Source organism: Alligator mississippiensis, chromosome 14, assembly GCF_030867095.1.
Source record: "Alligator mississippiensis isolate rAllMis1 chromosome 14, rAllMis1, whole genome shotgun sequence".
Classification (NCBI taxonomy): Eukaryota; Metazoa; Chordata; order Crocodylia; family Alligatoridae; genus Alligator; species Alligator mississippiensis.
The window spans coordinates 12,317,512-12,337,384 of NC_081837.1; the positions used below are offsets into that span (position 1 = coordinate 12,317,512).

The 19,873-nt window shown below is 45.7% G+C and overlaps 1 long non-coding RNA gene across 1 annotated transcript; it reads left to right on the forward strand.

The window, feature by feature from the left end:
• The first annotated feature begins 8,603 nt into the window (after window positions 1-8,603).
• Window positions 8,604-15,888, forward strand: LOC109284563 (uncharacterized). The gene is made up of 2 exons (XR_002092044.2): window positions 8,604-8,872; window positions 15,379-15,888. It is a non-coding gene; the product is annotated as an uncharacterized LOC109284563 (long non-coding RNA).
• Window positions 15,889-19,873: the final 3,985 nt, after the last annotated feature.

A 19,873-nucleotide genomic window follows, 5' to 3' on the forward strand; every position in this document is an offset into this window, starting at 1 on the left:
CAAAGATTTTAACATTCAGGTATGAAGGTGACAGGTGGCTCAAAAGAGAGACCAGTGGATAGTCTCAGCTGCCATGGTTGATAGACTTAGTCTGAAAAATAAATGCTGTCTCCATCCACATACATTGATTCCCAACCTCGGGGTATGACCCAAATCAGTGTCACAGGGGATCCTGAGTAGGGCCACGAAGGGCCTGTGCACACATGGACACGCATACTCAGGCCTGGGAGTGGCAGGGCCACCACACACAAAGGAGGCAATTGCGGTTCCCCCACCCTGGGCTGCCGCCGCCACCCTCCGCTGCCAGCAGCCCCTGCGGCACTGGGTCAGGAGGTCCTGTTGGTGGCCAATTTAGGGTCGCGGCAAAAAAAGCTGAGAACCACACTGGCTTAGATTATAACCCTTTGGGGGCTGGCATCTTTTTTGGTATGCTTGTACAGCATCTGGCACAATGGAAACAATGTCCAGGTTACCTTGGTGCTATTATAATCCTCATATAAAAATCCATTGAAAACAGTGGAAAGATTCTGACTTCAGTGGGTTTTGGATCGGGTCCCATCACCCTTTAACCAAACCAACATGTTACGTCAAGTATTTAAGTCTCTTTTAAAGTCTTTTCAACAGCGGAATAAATTAAAGGCCTTTGCTTTGGGTCACCTGACTAAGCCTCCTTATAAAACTGAGGACACTCACAACACTGGCTGGTGCCTACGTAGATTTGCTGCTGGAAGCTGTAATTTATAACAACATTCAGAGCAATAAATCACAGTATTTGCTCCACCAGAAGGAAGGGGGAGAAGAAGAAGAAGAAAAAAAGCAGCTTATCTAAATCTATTTACACGGAATGATTATTCAATTAATTTTTTCATTACACTTGCCAAAAAGAATTGCCTGCATCTCTAATGCTGCTCTGTGAGATTTCATTAATAATTAACAACGGCGGTTTATGCTCCTCTGTGTAGCAAGCACAATCCTTTGTCTTTGCAGGTCACACCCACTCCTGGCACTGATTGGCTACAGACGGTAAGTGGTAAGGCCTAATCTGATGTCAGCCAAGGCTTCGGTAGGTATGGGGGCATCTCACCATTCGGGGCTATTAGAAAGTTATTAATTCTATTCATATTTTGCATGGCTCTCTTGTTACACATGGAAATGCTACAGGAAACGGCCAGTGTTAAGGTTATGAAGTCAAGTCCTCGTATGGTAGGAAGTGATAGAGTTGGGGCTATTTAGGCATGTGTATTATGCATTTACGACACACTTTTTAGTCACATGATCACAGGATACTTCTTCCACTGGAACTTATGTTTCATCTGTTGCATAGAAAGGATGATGCTCATTTCACGTGTATAAACTTCTTGGCTGTTTTTTGGGGGTTTTTTTTTTTAAGCAAACAGAATTTCTCCATGTGGAACTGGAATGGCTCCGATGTGTGATGTGAAGATGCAGCTTTAACTTGGGCGTCTGGGCTTTTTGGAGAGGAAAATGTAAAGAGCTGAGTTCTAACCCTGCTGTTTTTACACATCCCTGATGTTGTTCTGAAATTATGAACACTTTGGAGCATGGGCCACCTTTTTGTTCTGTTTTGATTGGGTCCTGCTCCATGAGAGAACAACACTGCTACTCCAATGAAAAATCATCATCATCATCATCACACTTAGCTGAAGTCACATTGGCCGCATCCCTGCAAGGACACATGTGCAGTTTGCAGCACCGCATGCCCATGTGTGGCACTGCAAACTGCATGCGCCGCACATGCATGTGCAATTAGCAGCACAGTGGGGGTTTTTTACATTGGTGGAAAAACTCCCGCAAAAATAAAGAGCAGCAGGGCGCATGCCGCTGCAATGTGCACCACTCAAAACCAGAGCTTGGCTGGCCAGAGTCATGCTCCAGCTGCCAGCCAGGGTCTGCATGCCAAGAGCACTGCCACTGCAGCCCCGGGAGGCCCCCAGGACACCAGATAAGGCTGCTGGGACAAGCCCAGGTGCTGGCCCCAGCCTCCCCTCCCCTACCTGGGGGAATTTGCCACATGCCAGAGCATGCAGGGGTGTTCCCCAGGGACAAATACAAGTATTGCTTTTTGTTCTTGATGAACCCCATATTCCCACTAGTGGGGATGCGCCCATTCAGACCCCGTGGAAACACTTGAAGGGCACAAATATGATGATAATCCCATCAATTCCCAACTGCCTCAAGGATGACATTGCTCTTTACTGGGAGAGCTTAAATTCTCTGAGATTTAAAATGCATCTTCCTTTACAGCACCCACTGTCAGAAGCATAAGAGCCAGGGGAAACAGTAGTGGCAGTGGCTAGGCTGACAGCATTAGTGGCTGCAATTCATACACCCCTTTTAAGTGGATGCCCAGGGCTAGTGCCCTGGTCTCCCACCACTCGCTACGCTACATCCCACTGCATATTGTATCGTGATTAACTGAACTGCAGGACAGCAACAGTTTCATGCTAGTGCGGTGACCTTAAAGTTTCTGGTAGGATTCATGTAACTACTAGGTCAGTCCAAAGCAAAGAATGAATATCAATGACAAAAGAGGGAGCATAAAGGCCTATTATAAATCACTCTTTCCCCATTGCAAGCATAACATTTGTAAGAGAGCCTGGGGTTCTTATAAATATTTAAGTCAAATTTCAGCTGTTTACATCTTACATTTGTTGTTATCAGTCTATAATCATTTCTCCATTTGCATCCCACACTATCACTTATTAATATAACCTAGCTGCTTTCTCTGCAAATGTGTTTTCTCACCTAGGCTTGGACAGCAATGATTTGAATTCTTCTAACTTGCTATTCTCTTTGAATAAGCTTTACCCTTAATGGAGCAACTGATCATGTAGAGGGGAGAGAAAAAGTAGCCGAGCCTGGAGATTTAATGATAACTCAACCAAATCAATTAAAATAGATATTATACTTTTCTCCAGTAGCATGGATTATAATGCATCTCTGTGCGTGCCTGTTCATTTGAATGCTTCTCTGTTCCTGTCAGTAGAACAGAAGTTACTTATTCAAATTTCCACCCGTCTTCTCTTTTCCTGAAGGCTGAACATGATTTTATATTGGGGAAAGGTACAAAATAGGCAGACCTGAAGACCAAAGTTTCAACTTACTGATGGAACAGCCATGGCTTGTCTAACAAGAGCTGATCATAATTTTCCAAACTGAAAATATGCCATAGGAAAACAAATCTCAAGTGCCTCAAGTCAAAAGGCTATATTTTACTTTTTTTTTTTTTTAAGTTTTGCCCACCCATTGGGCTGCGGAAAGGGTGGGCTGAGTTCCCATCCCCATCCCCAGGATCTCTCCAGGGGTGGGGAGTCAGCCCAGTGATCTAGTGCGGGGATGGGGAGTCAGCCCAGCCGAACTGACTTCCCATCCCCAGCGCTATGGTTGAAACGTTTCGACTAACCTCGTTTTGTTTCAAGGCTATTTTAACGCCCTTTGTTTCGCTTCGATTTTGCTGTTTTGACCTCAAAATGAGTCGAAACAGTGTCGAAACAAAACGGCTGGTGAAATTTCGCACAGCCCTTCTGCACAGTAGCATCGCGTCATGCTTCCTGCCATGCGACACTGCTGCTCAGTAGTAACGAGCTACTGCTCAGTCAATGTCTCACGTAGATGTGACCTTAGATGCTGAAATTTTGATCAGAGGTAGAGGAAAAAAGAAATAAGTCTGTACAAACTATTTCAACGTTTTTTTCAACCAGCACTGCTAGTCATGTTACAAATTTGGCCTTTGCCACTTCTCTATTAGTGTGGGCCTGCCCTCTTCAGGGTGGACCTGCAGTACAGATAAGAGGATACATTACTTTCCATGGTGATCATGAGAGGTCAGCGTGTGTTCTTGAAATTACAGGATGAAGGTTCTGCTCCAGTACCCTTTGAAATCAATTAGAAATTCTTCAGTGGGTGCTAGGTCAGGTATGAAGCTGCCTGCTATTGTCCTCATTTCTTTGTCCATCAGTGAGGGAGATTGCCCTTTCTGGCAGGGGCAGCTTCTGTGATGTGAATATTAGAGTGAGACTACCAATTCTTTTCACAATCATGTGATCATTGCAGTTTACACTTCCAGGTCCAGCTATTCCCTGCAGAACTGGCAGGAGTCAACAGTCCTTTTAAATCTTATTCCTTTGTTGACCAGCCTGGTTACTCATAGCCTTATTTTGAAAACAATTATGTGTTTTTAATTTGGATATATCAATGGCTGCCATTACCAGAGCATGAGTGTCTTTCAGTCTCTAGGGTGTTTATCCTCACAATGGCTCTGGGGGATAGGGAAGTTCCCTTGTCCTTGTTTTGCATATGGAGATGAAGTCCATACAGACTAAGCCCTTGGTACAGCCATTCAGTTTCCCCTGGGAGAGTCACTGCTGTTCCAGAAAAAACCACAAGTTTACAGATGCTCAGGCTTTCTCTCTAAGGTAAAAATGGCCACTCCAGGAGAAAAATAACCTGGGAACAGCCAGGGTTAAATCGCTCCCAGGAGAGTTTCTCCTGGGACAGTGAATGTCTGCATATGCCATGGCTTCTCTCAGAAGAGAATGTAGTCTTCCAGCTTCTCCTGCAGGGAGACAGCATGTTGCTCAGTGCACTCCGCTGCTCCACACTACTCCCCCTGTGCAATCCCCACATTGTATTGCAGAGAAACACAGGCTGACAATAGGTAATCGGGTCAACCAGTTGGAGCTATGCTACTGTCACCAGGCCAACTAAGGAAACCTTTAGAGCATGCAGAAAGGTGTGCACAGCTCCCCACCTCCAGCTGCGCAGTATCAGCACTGCAAGCTTCTGACCCATCGAGGCCTCAGCAATTGAGTGGCAAGTTTGACTTGAGTGCATTGGTCTAGTGTAGTTGTGGTCTGTACATGTGGCTTTGGGTAAGTTTCTCTACCCGGAGAGCAAACCTGAGAGAATTTTCCCAGATTATTTGAATGCGTACACAGCCCAAGTCACATGCTCAAGGAAAACAGTGAAGCATGGACCTGAACATAGGTTTCTCAAGTCTCACCTTCTTTTCTGAGGCCTTATTTCATTAAAAAAAAAACAAGATTCCTCTGGGTTAGGCTGTATTATGTGGTGTCTTCAACAGATTGAAACGGGCTTCTAGGTTATATCTGCAGGAAGCAGATTGCCAGCAAGCCAAGCTCCAGGAGTCTTTGAAGCTCACAGGAGAATAACCTCCTGAATTCATTCCTCTTCACTGTCTCCTACAGCTCTCCTGATTGCCTGTAATGTCCCAAAGGAAGAGAACAGCAATGAATATATAGGCTTCTCTCTGTGATCCTCAAAGTCTGACTTGCTGCTGCCCGGTTTCCTGCAGCTCAGGCTGTCAGTCTGTGAGATATACTTAACCTCACAACATCCCTGTAAGATAGGCCAACGTGCAATTATCTTCCTGATACAGCTGGGGAGCTGAGGCAACAGAAAGGCCATGTGACTTGCCCAGGGTGACACAGGAAGTCTGTGATGGAGCAGGGATTTCCTTCAAGCCTTCTTCTCAGTGGTCTTAATGTAATAGCTTCTCTGGGTTAACTTAAAAATGTAAGTATGTCCCTCTGGGTCTTATAAGGTTTTCCAGGGGGTGGGAAAGTAAGAAGAGCTGGGTATGTTGTGGGTCATAAATGCTCTCACATCCTTCCCCCCACCACACCAGCAGACATCATCCTCGTATTGAGGGATAGCCAAATAATAATACATGTTCTCTTACAGTTACTTTCATGGACTGGGATGTAGGGTCCACAACACAGTCCAGAGTCAGTATCTAGTATCCAGTATCTCAGCCTGCATGCCCCTGTCCAGGGTGCACGGGCAGCGGAGCACAGTTCTGACACTGTTGCAAGACCCTAGTCCTGGCTCAGGAGCAGTTCCCCGCCAAGCCACATGCCCTGACAGCGCTGCAAGGGGTCAGTTTACATGGAAACCCTGGCCCCACGCTGTCACAGCCCCGCTGCTGCTGGGGTCTCCATATACACTGGCTGCATCAATGCAGGCAGGGGCTGCAGGGAAAAGGAGACATCTGTGGGTCTGATTCGACCCGTGGGCCAGACTTTGCCCACCCCTGTTCTACAGGCTACAGAAATTGGCATACCACAACCACGCTAACACCACAGACTCAGGTCAAACTTGCCCCTTGATTGCTTACTTGCATTCAAGTTCTGCCTCAAGTCATTGCAATGACGCAGGACCCATCATTTCACTGGTGTGAGTGCAGAATTGATGGCAGCAAGTTATCAGTTGAAACTAATGCTAATATTTCCCATGGTACTCACAGCTTCAGGTGGCATTTACGGTTAAGGTACTGGGCTGGGATATAGAAAATCTGGATTCTGTATCCAGCTCTACTGTACATTTTCAGAGTCATCTTGGGCAAGTCAGTGAATCTTTGTGTTTCTGCAAGATGAGATGTTGCATCCTTCCCCCCTACCCAGTGCTTTCATTTGTCTAGCTTGGGTCTCTTGGAGGAAGGGGTTGTCTTACTCTGTGCATGTGTAAGCATCAGGCATAATAATGCTCTAATCTTGGTAATACCAGCAGGAACCCACTATGATACAAATGACAAATACTGTTGCCACTCTGACATAGAGTAGCATAAGCCTGGGATCTTGCAGGACAGGTTCTCAGTGGAGAGCGGGGAAGGAAATCAGTGAAGTAGAGTCTGGCAATATTTTAAATGTGATTTGTTTTCATCTCATGCACGCACCAGCCCTGGTCACAAACAGCAAGCAGAGCAACCCCCTCCTTGTAAGAATTGTAGCACAGCAATTGGATCCAATTAGATGGTAAACTCACCTATCGCTCACACCGCTGCTTCCACGTAGGCCTTTGCATAAGCAAAACCACCACCACTGCATGTCTTCACTGCATGCCTTTCCAGAATCATGGAAAATTAGGGTTGGAAGGGACCTCAGGAGGTCATCTACTCAAGCCCCCTGCTCAAAGCAGGACCAGCCCCACTTAGATCATCCCAGCCAAGACTTTGTCTAGCCAGGTCTTAAAAACTTCCAAGATTGGAGACTCTACAACCTCTCTGGGTAACCCATTCTAGTGCTTCACTACCCTCCTAGTGATAAAGTTTGTCCTAATGTTAGTCTTCCTAAGGCTGAACATTTACTCACACACTATTTGCAAGTCTCACGTTTTGATGCATGTTATCGTAGTGATGAAGACATAGGAGAGCAGAGGCAAAGTGCTCTGGACAGAGCTGGGATGGTCAGGGTGGTTATTGTGCTGAATGCAGAAATAGAAGGGGTATGCATTAGGGGAAGGGTCTTAACTGCTACAGCATGGGGTCACCATGCTCTTGCTGTGGTGGCTACTGTGATAGTGGCCCAGGCTGTGGCTCCCTGCATGCTGGCTGAAGCAGTAGGTTCCCTAGGGACCACCATACTGGTGCCATTTTTAAATTGGCACCCAGAGCTGATTCTCCCCTCACCCACCTTTAGTTACATTATGGTAGAGGAGACATACAGAGCATCTGCCCTCCCACTTCTTTGCCCATAAGTCAGGTCCTGCTTCATTCCCCCTACTTCCAGCTCACCTTCTCTTATGGAAGGACATGTCTGAACTTTTAAAAACACACAAGTGCATCAAGTTCAGTTGCTAACGTGAAGCCGGCTCTCATGTAAAGGGCATTTCGATGTTAAGTCGCACCATGATGCAGCGGTCCATCTCTGTGTTCACGGCAAACAGATAAACCTCTCTGCACTTGGCGAGAGGAGCAAACAAAACACGCCACCATGATTGTTAGAGGGTAAAGAGGAAGCAATAGGGATTATGGACATGGCTTTGATTTTATTTTTGAAGGCTTTAATATTTGGAGCCGTATTGATTTGATTCATCTTTGCGTTCTAGTGTACCACCGGTAGCTAGGCAACACAGTTCCTCTCTGTATTCTGGGAAGCTCCCGGGAGTTTGCCTATGAACACTATTACTTTGTGTATATGGAACTAAACGGACCATCGGCACCATTTGTAAGTGGAGGAGAATATATATATGTTGCTGGGTCGTCTTAGGCCCGCGCTTTCCAACACATCACTGTAATTGCAGCTTGGGCTGCAGAACAATGGAATGATTCAGAGGCACTTTCCTCCAGGAGCTGCCAAAAGGGAACTATTTACCATGAAGTTGTGCAGAAGCATAAAAAGAGGATATGGTGCGGTCCTGTTATTCCCTCATCCCAAGGGGTCAAAGCCTGCACTCGGGATTACTGAGCCATTCCGAGTAATGGAAGAAAGTGGTGTAGTCAGAGGGCAAAAGGCTGATTTTTGTTTTCACTCTCCCAACCAAGCATGATGTCCTAAACTGCTGCATTTTTAACCAGCCCTTCTTCATGCAGAGCTCCCAATAGGACTCAAGACCTCAGACTTTGCTCCTTTGTGCAGGGTTCCTCCCCCACCCAAGCCTTTCATATGCAACTAGTTCAGTGATTGCTGGCACTAGTCGCCTCATGTTGTTTCTTTAAGAAGACTGAGTCTGTGTGGTCAGAGTCAGCAGGCAAAAGAGGCACTGTCAGCTCACACTATATGGTTCAGTGGTTTGGCGTTAATTATGTTTGTTTTGGAGCCTGCCTGCTGCTCTGACCCATTTAGGATCCTCGCTGTAGCGAAAGCTCCCCTTTCAGCTAGCGAGAGAGGCAGGAGGGGTCTTTAAAATGAAATCCGAGTGCGTGAAGTCTGAGGCTGCCAAACATTTACAATGGCAAACTGACTCCTTACGATCACGTATCTTTGCTGCTGTGCAAGGCAAGTGGCATCAATGCTTTCATGCAGCCGAGCGGGGAGGAAGGTATGCAAAGCTGCTCTTTGGGTTAGAGCCTATTCAGTCCTGTCACCAGCTTCTCAAATGCAGACCACCTCAGGTAAGACCTAGAATTATGAGCAGCGTGGCCAAAATAACATCACTGAGAGGGAATGGACCTTAACTGGAGAGGGAGGAATGAAATATTGGTTTTCCGGGGAGCGGGGGTGAGCTCAGAGGCACATGGCCCAATAACCCACATTAGCTAGAGGTGAGAATGAAAAACACATGCCATGTATGAATGTGAATGGTGACCTAAGGAGAGCTGGGTAATTGCTTTGAAGAAAGGTATACTCGAAACAAGAGGAGAGGAGAGCAGTGGATTGATAGGCACATAGAAAAGCAGGGCGAGTTGTGACTAATGACTCTTGCCAGCTCCCTGGAACATTTCAGATGGATTTGGCTGGCTCCGTAGCTCTGTGCTCTGGGTCAGCTTTGCTGATGCTGGCACAAGCAGGGGTATTTTGCAGCTGCCAGAACCACTGAGGCCTTTCTTCCTACATAAGTGGGGAGGGATTTGCCATGGGCCTTGTCAGTGGAACAGCTACTGGCACATGCTCAAACAAGGTACTTACTCAGCCCTCTTTGCAAATCAGAGTTGTCTCCTTGCAGGGTGCTTCTAGTCACCCAGAATGGAAGGAAGGTACAAGGACCTTTTGATTCTTGGGCCTTCTGCCAGGGTAAATCACCAGGAACCCAAACGCTGTCTGCCCTGCACTGTAGCCATGCTCGAGCTGAAGGTTACACTGGGGGATAAACCTGAAGAGCTAAGAGGCAGAATGAAAGCACGCATTACCAAACTGCTGGTCGTCTCACACCAGAGCCTACCCAAGCTCCCAGATCTGGAGCCTAGTCTATCCATTCCCTTGCCTCATCATATCCCATAACAGCAAGCTCTGCAAGGATTTCCTCTTGAGCCCACTATTTTTTTTCCTTTATAGGAAAGGTTGAACAACCCTGCCTTCACACATACATACACCCATGCCTGTTATAGGAACTGCAGGAAGAAACCTCATCCAAGCTGACCCTATGGCACAAGTTGTAGCCAGGCTACCAGGGCACCTCTTGTTTCAGCTGCACCCTGTAAAGAATACAGTTCGATGCTATAGCATTTCTTTCAAGGCTCCTCCCTGGCCCACTCTGTCCTCATACACCAACTATGGACACACCACTTTTCAGTTTAGCATGGGTCTTAATACTTTGCAGACAGCGTGACCTGCATTTTGTTGCATCTGTCTAGTACTGAGCACCTGGTAGAATTAAACAATTCTTTATTTTAATCCTATTTTTTAGAACCCCCCCCCCCCCAATTTATTAAAAATAACGTTGAATATAAACTTCAGCTTCATAGAGAATATGCAGTGGTTTAAATATCATTCTAAATCAATATTCTTTACTATATGTATGTATAGGCACAGTAAAAACCTAGCATCTTAGTAGGCTCTTCTAGGCCAGTGGTTCTCAGCCTTTTTAGATGAAGAACCCTAGATCAAAATTGACCATGCTAGGCACTGCTGTGAGAGATATAACTCTAGAGATTAAAGGTACCTGTTATCCACATAATGGATCCAATAGAGGAAGCTGAGGGAGTCCCATGATGCACCATAACGCTCTAAGTTGAAAGGACAGCATACTCTCCAAACCCTTTAAACTCCCTGGTCTCTCTGCTGAGTGAGCACCTTCATATAGCGCTAATCAGGATGGTGGGTCCAAGTGAAGTATACAACCAGCTGTTGGTTGATACCAGAATTAATGTCACCTATGCCACCGAGGGACCATTACATGATAACATTTTCCAGCTGTGACCAATGTGGGCTGGATTAGAACTGGCTATTTAGAGGCAACGGTTCTGAAAATTCATCAAGGTCCTCATGATCATTAAAAAAAAGACCAGAAAGAAGTCAAACCTCTAAAAAACTATGACACCAGATATAGAGGGGGAAAAAAATTAGAACGCTCAATAAAATAAAATCGGAGGATGCCACTTAATTTTTTGTTTTAAATCAGTGAACTCCATTTTGTCAGTGGAAGGAAAAACAAAACTCTATAATAAGGTCTAGGATATTGGGGGAAAAATGTTAAATTACACTTACAAAAATGTTTCTCTTTCTCAAAATCTTGGCAGGGGATAAATGGATTGTGCCAAGTTATAAATCAATCGTCGGGTTTCTTTTAACGCCCAGCTCTTCTGATTTATGATGCCATCACAGCCACTCGATTGATTCATGACTCAGTAATCCATCTTCTTCTCTTGGTAGTTGCCCATTATAACGCCTTTTCCTCTACAGTCAGCATATTTTGCTTCCCAGAAAGGCCTTATAAAGAAGGAGGGTCATGAAAAGGAATCTATTTGCTAGCAGAAAATAACTTTAAGGCGAAGGGAATTTTAATAGGAGAGAGGTTAAAAAGAGGCCATTTAGAGACTTGAAGACCCGCTCTTCTGAGTTGCCTCACTGAGGGATACAGGCTTGGCCCCACAGACAACATTTCCTTGACATCACGCTGCAATGACCCACATGCTGTTATTGCATGAACTTTTATGAGCTTCATGAAGTAAAGGAGCAAGTCTTCCCCCAGGTACAGCTCCTGTACCAGGCTCCAGAGGTGTGATAGCACTTGAATTAAAGAGGAACTAAAATGATAAGTGCCTTGGGAGCTAAAGAATCAGAGCCGTGTCCCCATCTTGTGCAGCCTGAGATCACTGAGAAGGTCACAGGTGGCTGTGAGTTTGCTAACTGTTTTGACAATGCTCTTTCTGTCCCACCTGAAACCAAGGGACATGGGCAGAATGTGGAAAAAGGCTAAATAAAGCCAAGAAGTGAACTGAACTTTGCAAATAGCTTGCCCGTTTGTCTCCCAAATGGGGCAATTTCTCCTGGTACTGACTCTAGGGCCTCAAGTTAAATGCTTATCTTGACAGGGAATTATAGGGAAGAGTGAAATACGGAAAGGCAGCATCTTACAGCTCAAGTTCAGCATGTGACAGGGTGGAGCAGCTAGACTCTCCTGCAGCACACAGAGAGTTAAATTCCTACCTGGTCCTTCTGCCTTCCCTCGCTGGAGCATTTGGGAATGCTATTATTCCTAATCACGGCTCCTGATTAAAGGTTAACCACAGAACAGCTGACAAAAAGCCTGAAGGAAAGTACACCTACAAAACAAGGCTTTTTTTTTTTTTTTCCTCCAAGGCTGCTTTTATTGAGCCTGACTGAACATTTGATTCGATTTCCGCGTGGAAATTTTGTTTGAAACCTGGCTTCTTTACAATGAACGACGTCGGGGAAGCACCTCCGATTGCAACCGGGGCTGCGTGGAGCACGGAGGAACCTGCAGGGTTCAGATCACAAGGGCTTCCAGCTCTCGGGGCTGGTGTGGACCACCAACACTCATGCATTTGAAACAAGATTCACGTTAAAACAAATCTGCTATTAGAAAACAAAGTTAAAACAAATCTCCCCTAATAGAAACCAAGTGGAAGTTGGCCATCAACAAGAAGCCGACTTCTTGCCCCTTGCTTTTCTCTGTGTTATGCCTATGAGTGGTTATAGGGATAGCCTGGGTCTTGGATTAGAGTTCAATTCCTTGCTCTTCCAGAGTCTTGCTCTATGATCTTGGCTGTAAATGAGTCTTAGATGGCTCAGACAATGTGGTGGCTGGGGAGTAGGAAGAGACTGCATCCATTTTGTAGGTACCAAACATCTACTTGTGGGAGAGATCCAAAGCTTACGGACATCCCTGTGTCTGCTGACTTCCAAAGGCTTCCAAAGGATTAGGCCCAGCGTTCAAGAAATCAAGTCTTCAGACTGATTGAGGGGACTGAGGGCGGCCATGCATGTCTGGGTGCTCAGTTACTGAATTGCTGCTGGAACATCTGCCCCCTTAGCAGGGGTTATATTTCTTCATCTAAGGCATGGTAGGATGTCACATATAAACATTTTCCTGGGGAGTCCAAAAGCAGTCTGTCCACTTGGATTGTGCCTTTTTAACTTCCAAGATGGATTGGGCTTTTTTATGTCACTATAAAGCATTATTTATAGTGGAAAGGGCTTGTGAATGGTGCATGCTGTCAGTACAGTATGTAAATGATGTCAGCGCTTCTTGCTACATCTCATCAATTATTTTCATACACTTTTCTTTGTCTTCATCTGTCAGAGGAAAAGTCACCTTGATGCCAGGAGTGGTTTCCTTTCCTCCACTCCCCTAGGTACGTGTCTTCACTGCAATGGCCCTGGGAAGCAGCAGGCAAGAACAGGATTTTCAAGAGCACCTAAATGTCTTAGGATAACAAGTGCCACTGGCTTTTGAAAATCCCAGCCCCAAAGCAGCTAAATATGATTGATTTTAAAGGATAAAGATTAGAAAGCATTTCTTCTTGGGGATTTCTAAATAGATGCCTTAAAGATCAGATGCCTGCTCTGTGCAGAGCTAAGCCCTTTTCACTTTACACGAAGAGCTCAGTGGCAGTATACGTGTGAGCAGAGCAAGCAGTATTAGACCCTCAGGCTCATCGAACAAATTTCCTACACGCAGAAGCTCGCCCCTGGCCAGGATTGCCCTGTCGCCCCATGTAGGGAGTGCCCCTGACTCTCCTCACCCATAGGTTTCCTTGGGGAGGAATGGAAACTCCACTGAATGTTATGACCTGCCATTGCCTTTGCCTTACTCAGCCATGCAGGACAGAAAGGGAATTTAAGGCCCATCAACCTCTGTTTAGCTGTGCCAGGTTGTGTCTTTAAGACAGCTGGGAGGTGCAACAGTAGCACAAGTTGCTCTCCTAGTTCTAGCTTTAATCCAGCTAGGTTGGTGACAGTAACAGTGAAGACAGGGCAGCAGAGGCTTCAGTGTGGACCTCACAAACCCACCAGAATCTCTTGAGTTTTTATGTAGGAGGCTAGACTGTGCTGAAGCTGCTCCATCTTCAGTTCAACAGATACCTGAGTCAGTGAGATTAATGCTAGGCCAGATATGCTTACACAGCTGCAACTGCACTTTGGTTTAAAGCTTCAGCCCCACTGGATCTTTGGTCTGAATAGGGAGCAGAGCATAGCCCCAGCTCCCTAGAGGTGGCTGTACAAGAACAAGGCAGGGCAGAGAGGGAAGGAATAAGCAGAGCTTTGGCTAACGGCAGTGTGACGAAGCCATCAGAAAAGCCAACGGCACTTTATCGTGCATCAGCAGATGCATGACAAATAGGTCCAGGGAGGTGATACTTCCCCTCTATCGGGCGTTGGTCAGACCGCAGTTGGAGTACTGCGTGCAATTCTGGGCGCCACACTTCAAGAAGGATGCGGATAACCTGGAGAGGGTACAGCGAAGGGCAACTTGTATGGTCAAGGGCCTGCAGACCAAGCCCTACGAGGAGAGACTAGAGAAACTGGACCTTTTCAGCCTCCGCAAGAGAAGGTTGAGAGGCGACCTTGTGGCTGCCTGTAAGTTCATCACGGGGGCACAGAAGGGAATTGGTGAGGATTTATTCACCAAGGCGCCCCCGGGGGTTACAAGAAACAATGGCCACAAGCTAGTAGAGAGCAGATTTAGACTGGACATAAGGAAGAACTTCTTCACAGTTCGAGTGGCCAAGGTCTGGAACGGGCTCCCAAGGGAGGTGGTGCTCTCCCTACCCCGGGGGTCTTCAAGAGGAGGTTAGATGAGCATCTATCTGGGGTCATCTAGACCCAGCACTCTTTCCTGCCTATGCAGGGGGTCGGACTTGATGATCTATTGAGGTCCCTTCCGACCCTAACACCTATGAATCTATGAATCTATAACTGCTTCCTGATGGTAGGTAGGGTAGGGTTACGCTCAAGGGCAGGCAAAGTTCGACCTGTGGGCCGGATCTGGGTGGCAGTGGTCTCCATTTCCTAGCAGCCCCTGCCTGCGTGGCTGGGGCTGATTTCCATGGAGACCCCAGCTGCAGCTACTCTGTGACAGTGCAGGGCTGGGGTTTCTGTGTAGACTGGTGCTGGCAGGGTGGGGAGCTGCTCTGGTGCCAGGCTGGGATTTTGCAGGGGTGACAGTGTGGTTTGAAGCTAGGGCAGAGCCACGATTTGCAGCCTGCATGCTCCGAGCAGGGCTGTGCAGGCAGCGGGTCGTGGCTTTGCCCTAGTTTCTTGCAGCGGTGGCAGCACAGCACAGAGCTGTGATCTGCTGCCTGCACGCTCCTGCCCATAGCATGCAGGCAGCAGATCTCAGTTCTGCACTGCTCTGGACCACGGTGTCACTGCTACAAGATCCCAGCCCAGCCCTGGAGCAGCTCCCCACACTGCTGCATGCCGTGCTAGCGCTGCTGGGGCTGGTTTCCGTGGAAACCCCGGCTCCGCACTGTCACGGTGCAGCTGCTGCTGGGGTCTCCATGGAAACTGGCCCTAGCCACCCATGCCGGGAAATGGAGTCTGGCCACTGGCCAGATCTGCCATTTTGCCCGCCCCTAGGTTACACTTTATAAAATGAATTGGAAAGAATAGGCTTATTCAACAGCTCTTAGTCTATAAGGTGCAACTCTACCCAGTCTTCTGCCTGGCTTCTGATTAACATGGCTAACTACCTCTCTTGCCCCCTGATAAGCAGGTCTGACCTGGGAAGTCAGAAGCATCCTTTCTAGGATCCTAGTACATGGAGGACAGAGAAGACAACGTGTTGCTGTATCTTCCGCAGGCTCCTTCCAGCACAACATGGATTAATACTGCCCCTTGCTTATCCCACTATATACCCCCTTGGTCCATGTCAATGAACTTAATTGGAGCAAGGCAAATTGATACCAGTTGAGGGTCTGGCACTGTGTACCCTTGGAGATGCTCCTGATTTATAGAGATTGAGGCAGAGAATCCAACCCCAGGAGGATTTAAAAGCAAAAATGATCATTATAATTCTCTCTCTCATTAATAACAACATGGCACTTTTCTCCCAGCATGACACAACTTCAGTTTCTTATTGCCCATCACACAGTTTCCTCACTGGCAGGAGCATGCATGTTCCAAGGTGCTACATTTCTCTCCTGGTTTGGAGAGAAGGGAAAAAATATCAAACAAACCCATAAATCATAAAGCTAGCAAATGAAAATAAATACACTTAACAATATTTCCATGCTGCTTTTTATTATTATTATTTATAATGGTATTACAGAATTTTGTAAAATTAAAGTAAATGTCAAGCAGAATGTAATAATTTTCCTTGGGGTTTGGCACATTTGTGTGCCTGACAGTTTCACATTTTTCTTTATATCCGCAAAGACAGGAGCCTGACAGGGCTATATTTTGTTACCCACTTTGTTCAATTTTGTCATAAATTGGAGCGAGCGAAACAGTGAAAATAGAGACACCAAATTAATCAAATAAATTACATTTCTAAAGCACCCTTCATGCCAACATGTATGAAATAATCATAACATGCCAGACAGATTACATGAAAAAACATTTATAGACATGCGTGTGCTTGTGCGCATGCACACACATGCACGCATGGACACACACAGACACACAGACACACACGAAAGGGCAGAAAACTCAGACAGGTGAACTGAGGGTTGAGTGCGGATGCCTTCCTGCTGTCCTAGCATTTCTGGCATCACAGAATGGCCTTGTTCCTACATGCTCAATGCTTGTGCCTGCCCTCTTGACGGGAGGGGCTATCATTTATTATGAAACTATGGGGAAAAAGAGTACACTGAAAAGTAATCTCCAAATCCAGCCATTGGTGTGAAGCAAATACTGTCTTCTCCACTACATGGGTGAGAAGACTCTGGCATGCAGAGATTTGGTGATTTGCCCAAGGGAGACTGCAGCAGAGTTGGGAAAAAACTCAAAGGTCATTAGCCAGACTAAATTCAAGCCCAGGCATACAACCTGGACAAAACTCTGTGGGGTTAGAAAGTCACCTGAATGAGGGGGTCTTACAATCGTGTCATACTGGTGGGAGACTGGATGTGACTTGGGAAGGCATCGCTTCATTACATCCCATGAGCAGCATCCATTGACAGGGCTGCCAAAGTTGTCATTACCTGTAGGAACGCCCAAAAAGGGGGGCAGGTGTGTATTATATAAATCAGGGTGAATCTGGCCCCAGGTCCTTTCTCTGCCAGACCTGTGGTTGGACAACGGGTCCATCCTTCTTCCATGTTGTTGGGACAGTGGATAGCCCATAGGTTTCCCACTACCTCACTGTGAGGCACTATTACTTGTTTCTCATTTCAGACAGTGTTAGATGTCTGGCATGGGGCTGTTTGTTTAGGAGGAAGCGGCAGGTGAAACGTTTCATCAAACCCGTGTAATGCCCACCTCCTCAGTCTCCTGCAGCATCTCTTAGTGCTGCCCTGTGCACAGAGGCCGTGGTCCTCCCTTGCCCTGAAGAGGCTAGCTGCTGCTCTGTGATTTATAGGGAACACTGGCCTCTTCATTAAGCGAGGTGGCTGTTAGCGCTGTTTAAACAGAGACGTCCTGCTAGGCAGAGGAAGAATAGCCATGCTAATAAAGAATTGCAAATTTACATGAGAATGACAAGGAGAAATGTGAAGAGAGTGATAGGCCTATCCACAGCCAAAGCCTTTCTGCCTGAGTAAATTCGATTTGAATTCCTCTTGAAACACCAGCTCCACAGCACTTGGACTATATTGAAAAGGTCACCGAAGGCAATGTCAGACATAATCTCTAGCTGCACTACAAGTGCACTGATAGAGATTCATAACAATATATTACTGCAGCTGGAGATCCAAAGTGACTCTCTGAGGTGCGTTCTCTATTTATCTGGCAGTAACAGACTATTTTTCTATTCTCCTTTAATATCTAGGTGCAGCCAGCTAATAAGGGCTTCTCCTCCATCTTCCCAAGCTTACAAGAATATTTTTTATCCTGTTACCAGTCGCAAAGGCTGTTAGGTGATGTTTGCGGACTCAACGTTTCAGGGAACAATTCAGGCCAAATTGTGACCAGCCTCACTCCCTGCCAACCCTCTGCACAGTGTGGGGAAATTGTAACCGAGCATTGAATGTCCTACCACTGCAGCCAAGCGGTCTATCACTTCCAGTATCCCATTTCTAAACAGTGGCCAATACCATCTGCTTTGAAGGAGGAGGAGTTAAAAGTGAAATGAGGAATTAGGGCAACACATATCCTTTGGAAAAGCATCTTCTGAACTCTGCAGACAAGGTTCCTTGGGTGAACCTGATATCTTTTATTAGACCAACCCAAATAGTTGGCAAATAGTTATTAGGCAAGCTTTTAGGCAAACTCTTCAGCTTGTACCTAAAGAAAGAGGAGCATCCTTTCCTTCCAAATATTTTGCTCTTCTAGTTTTATGCTTATATGGCCAATTGCATTGTGCTTGCAAGATGTCCGGTGCTTACAAGATGTCCAATGTTTTGGCTTCAGGATATCTTGTAGCAATGAGTTCCAGCTGCTAATTGATCCAACCCAGTTTAAGAGAAGAAGCAATACGCCGGAGTATAATTTATCACTGTAGAGCAACAGTGGGATAATAGAAACCCTGTGTGGAGCTGTCACATTCTATCCCAGATGTGGCTCCAGTTCATTTTGGATGACGTGATTCCTGTATGCAGCCTATGCACCCCCGTGCATTTTAAGCTTATTTGTGCATTAGCTCTGATTGTGTTGCTAAATGCCATAATGGTCCCCAGCTGGATAACAGGAGGGCCCATTCAATGAAATTTTATTGTTTCTTTTATTTATTTATTTATTTTGCTTTCACTCTGGTATTATTCACATACATCTTCCGGGATTGCCTTGCGACTCTGGAATGCTTGGTTTACATCTTATAATCACACCTGTTTTCTATTAGTTGTCATCCATTATTTTAAACTCCCAATCTATTGTGCAGTCTGGAAACTGTCTGATAAATCTCATCCTTTATTCAGAGACAAGCCCATGAGAAGGTTTTAAATAAATGAAATTTGTTGGGTTGTTTTTTTTTCCACATTGTGTGTAATGAAGGCTTCCAGTGAATAACCTCTGATTGTCAGGTATACACATCCAAGTCATCTGAGCTGTGGGATAATTAGCAGACAAGCGAAGGTTTGTAATTCTGCAAATATCTCAGACAGACCATTTGGCTGTTTGGACAGTGTGAGGCTATTTTTAAAACTGTCATTTGAGACGTACTTGAATCGCTAATTAAATGAGAATTTCTAAAAAAATAACCTGAAAAAAAAAATCTCTGCTAATTGGAGAATGATAGCGAACAGAATTGCTAAACAGAGGCATAAACGTCAAACAATTGAAGGGGGATAATAAAGTGCTATGTTATCGTGTAATACCAGGCAGCTTTCCTAGTTCTATTTGAAGTTTTAACTTTTAGCTTTCTTTCTTTTTCTTTTTATGAATGGCATCCAAAAAATGTGCTTTGCAATCATAATTTCCAGAACTTCAATTCAGTTTTAGCAATGCATGGGTAACAGTGACTATCGCATTAACAGCATCCTTGCCTTAAGACTTTTTGCATTCTATTAGCAGCTTTTGTGTTCTGCAATGAATATAATGGGGGAAATGCATTAATATTGTATGGATGTTATTCATGTAAGATAGAAACCTTATTGAATTAACGGTTCTTTGCAATAATAATGACTTCCAATATTACATTGTACAGCGCAGTACAAGCCATGGAGGAACTCTTCAGCCTAATGAAAGGCTCAGATATGGAATTTTGTCAGTACGATTTAGCATTTAATTCTCATCCGTTCTGTAGGCCCAGGGAACAGAATGTGCTTTTCTTCCCCCTGATATAATAATAGAGGTCTCTAATGTACTTAGAGGGGCAGATTTTACAACCTCCCAGGTGCAGTAAAGATGGGAGAGTCTCCTGGGAGCTATGATCCTCAGTCAGCACAAGTGGCAATAATCTGTGCCACTGGCAAAAGGTCCTTGATTTACACTGGTGAAGAATTGGGTTGCAACTCCATTCTTCCACAGTCCTCACACGTCTCCAGATTGGCCTTCAAGCCTTTCATTACACCTTCTCAGACCTCTCAAGCTTTCATTACACACCTTTTAACTGGAGAAATGCAGCCACCTCTGGGCTGGAGGCCAGCAGCCAGGAATGCAACCATGGAGAGGAA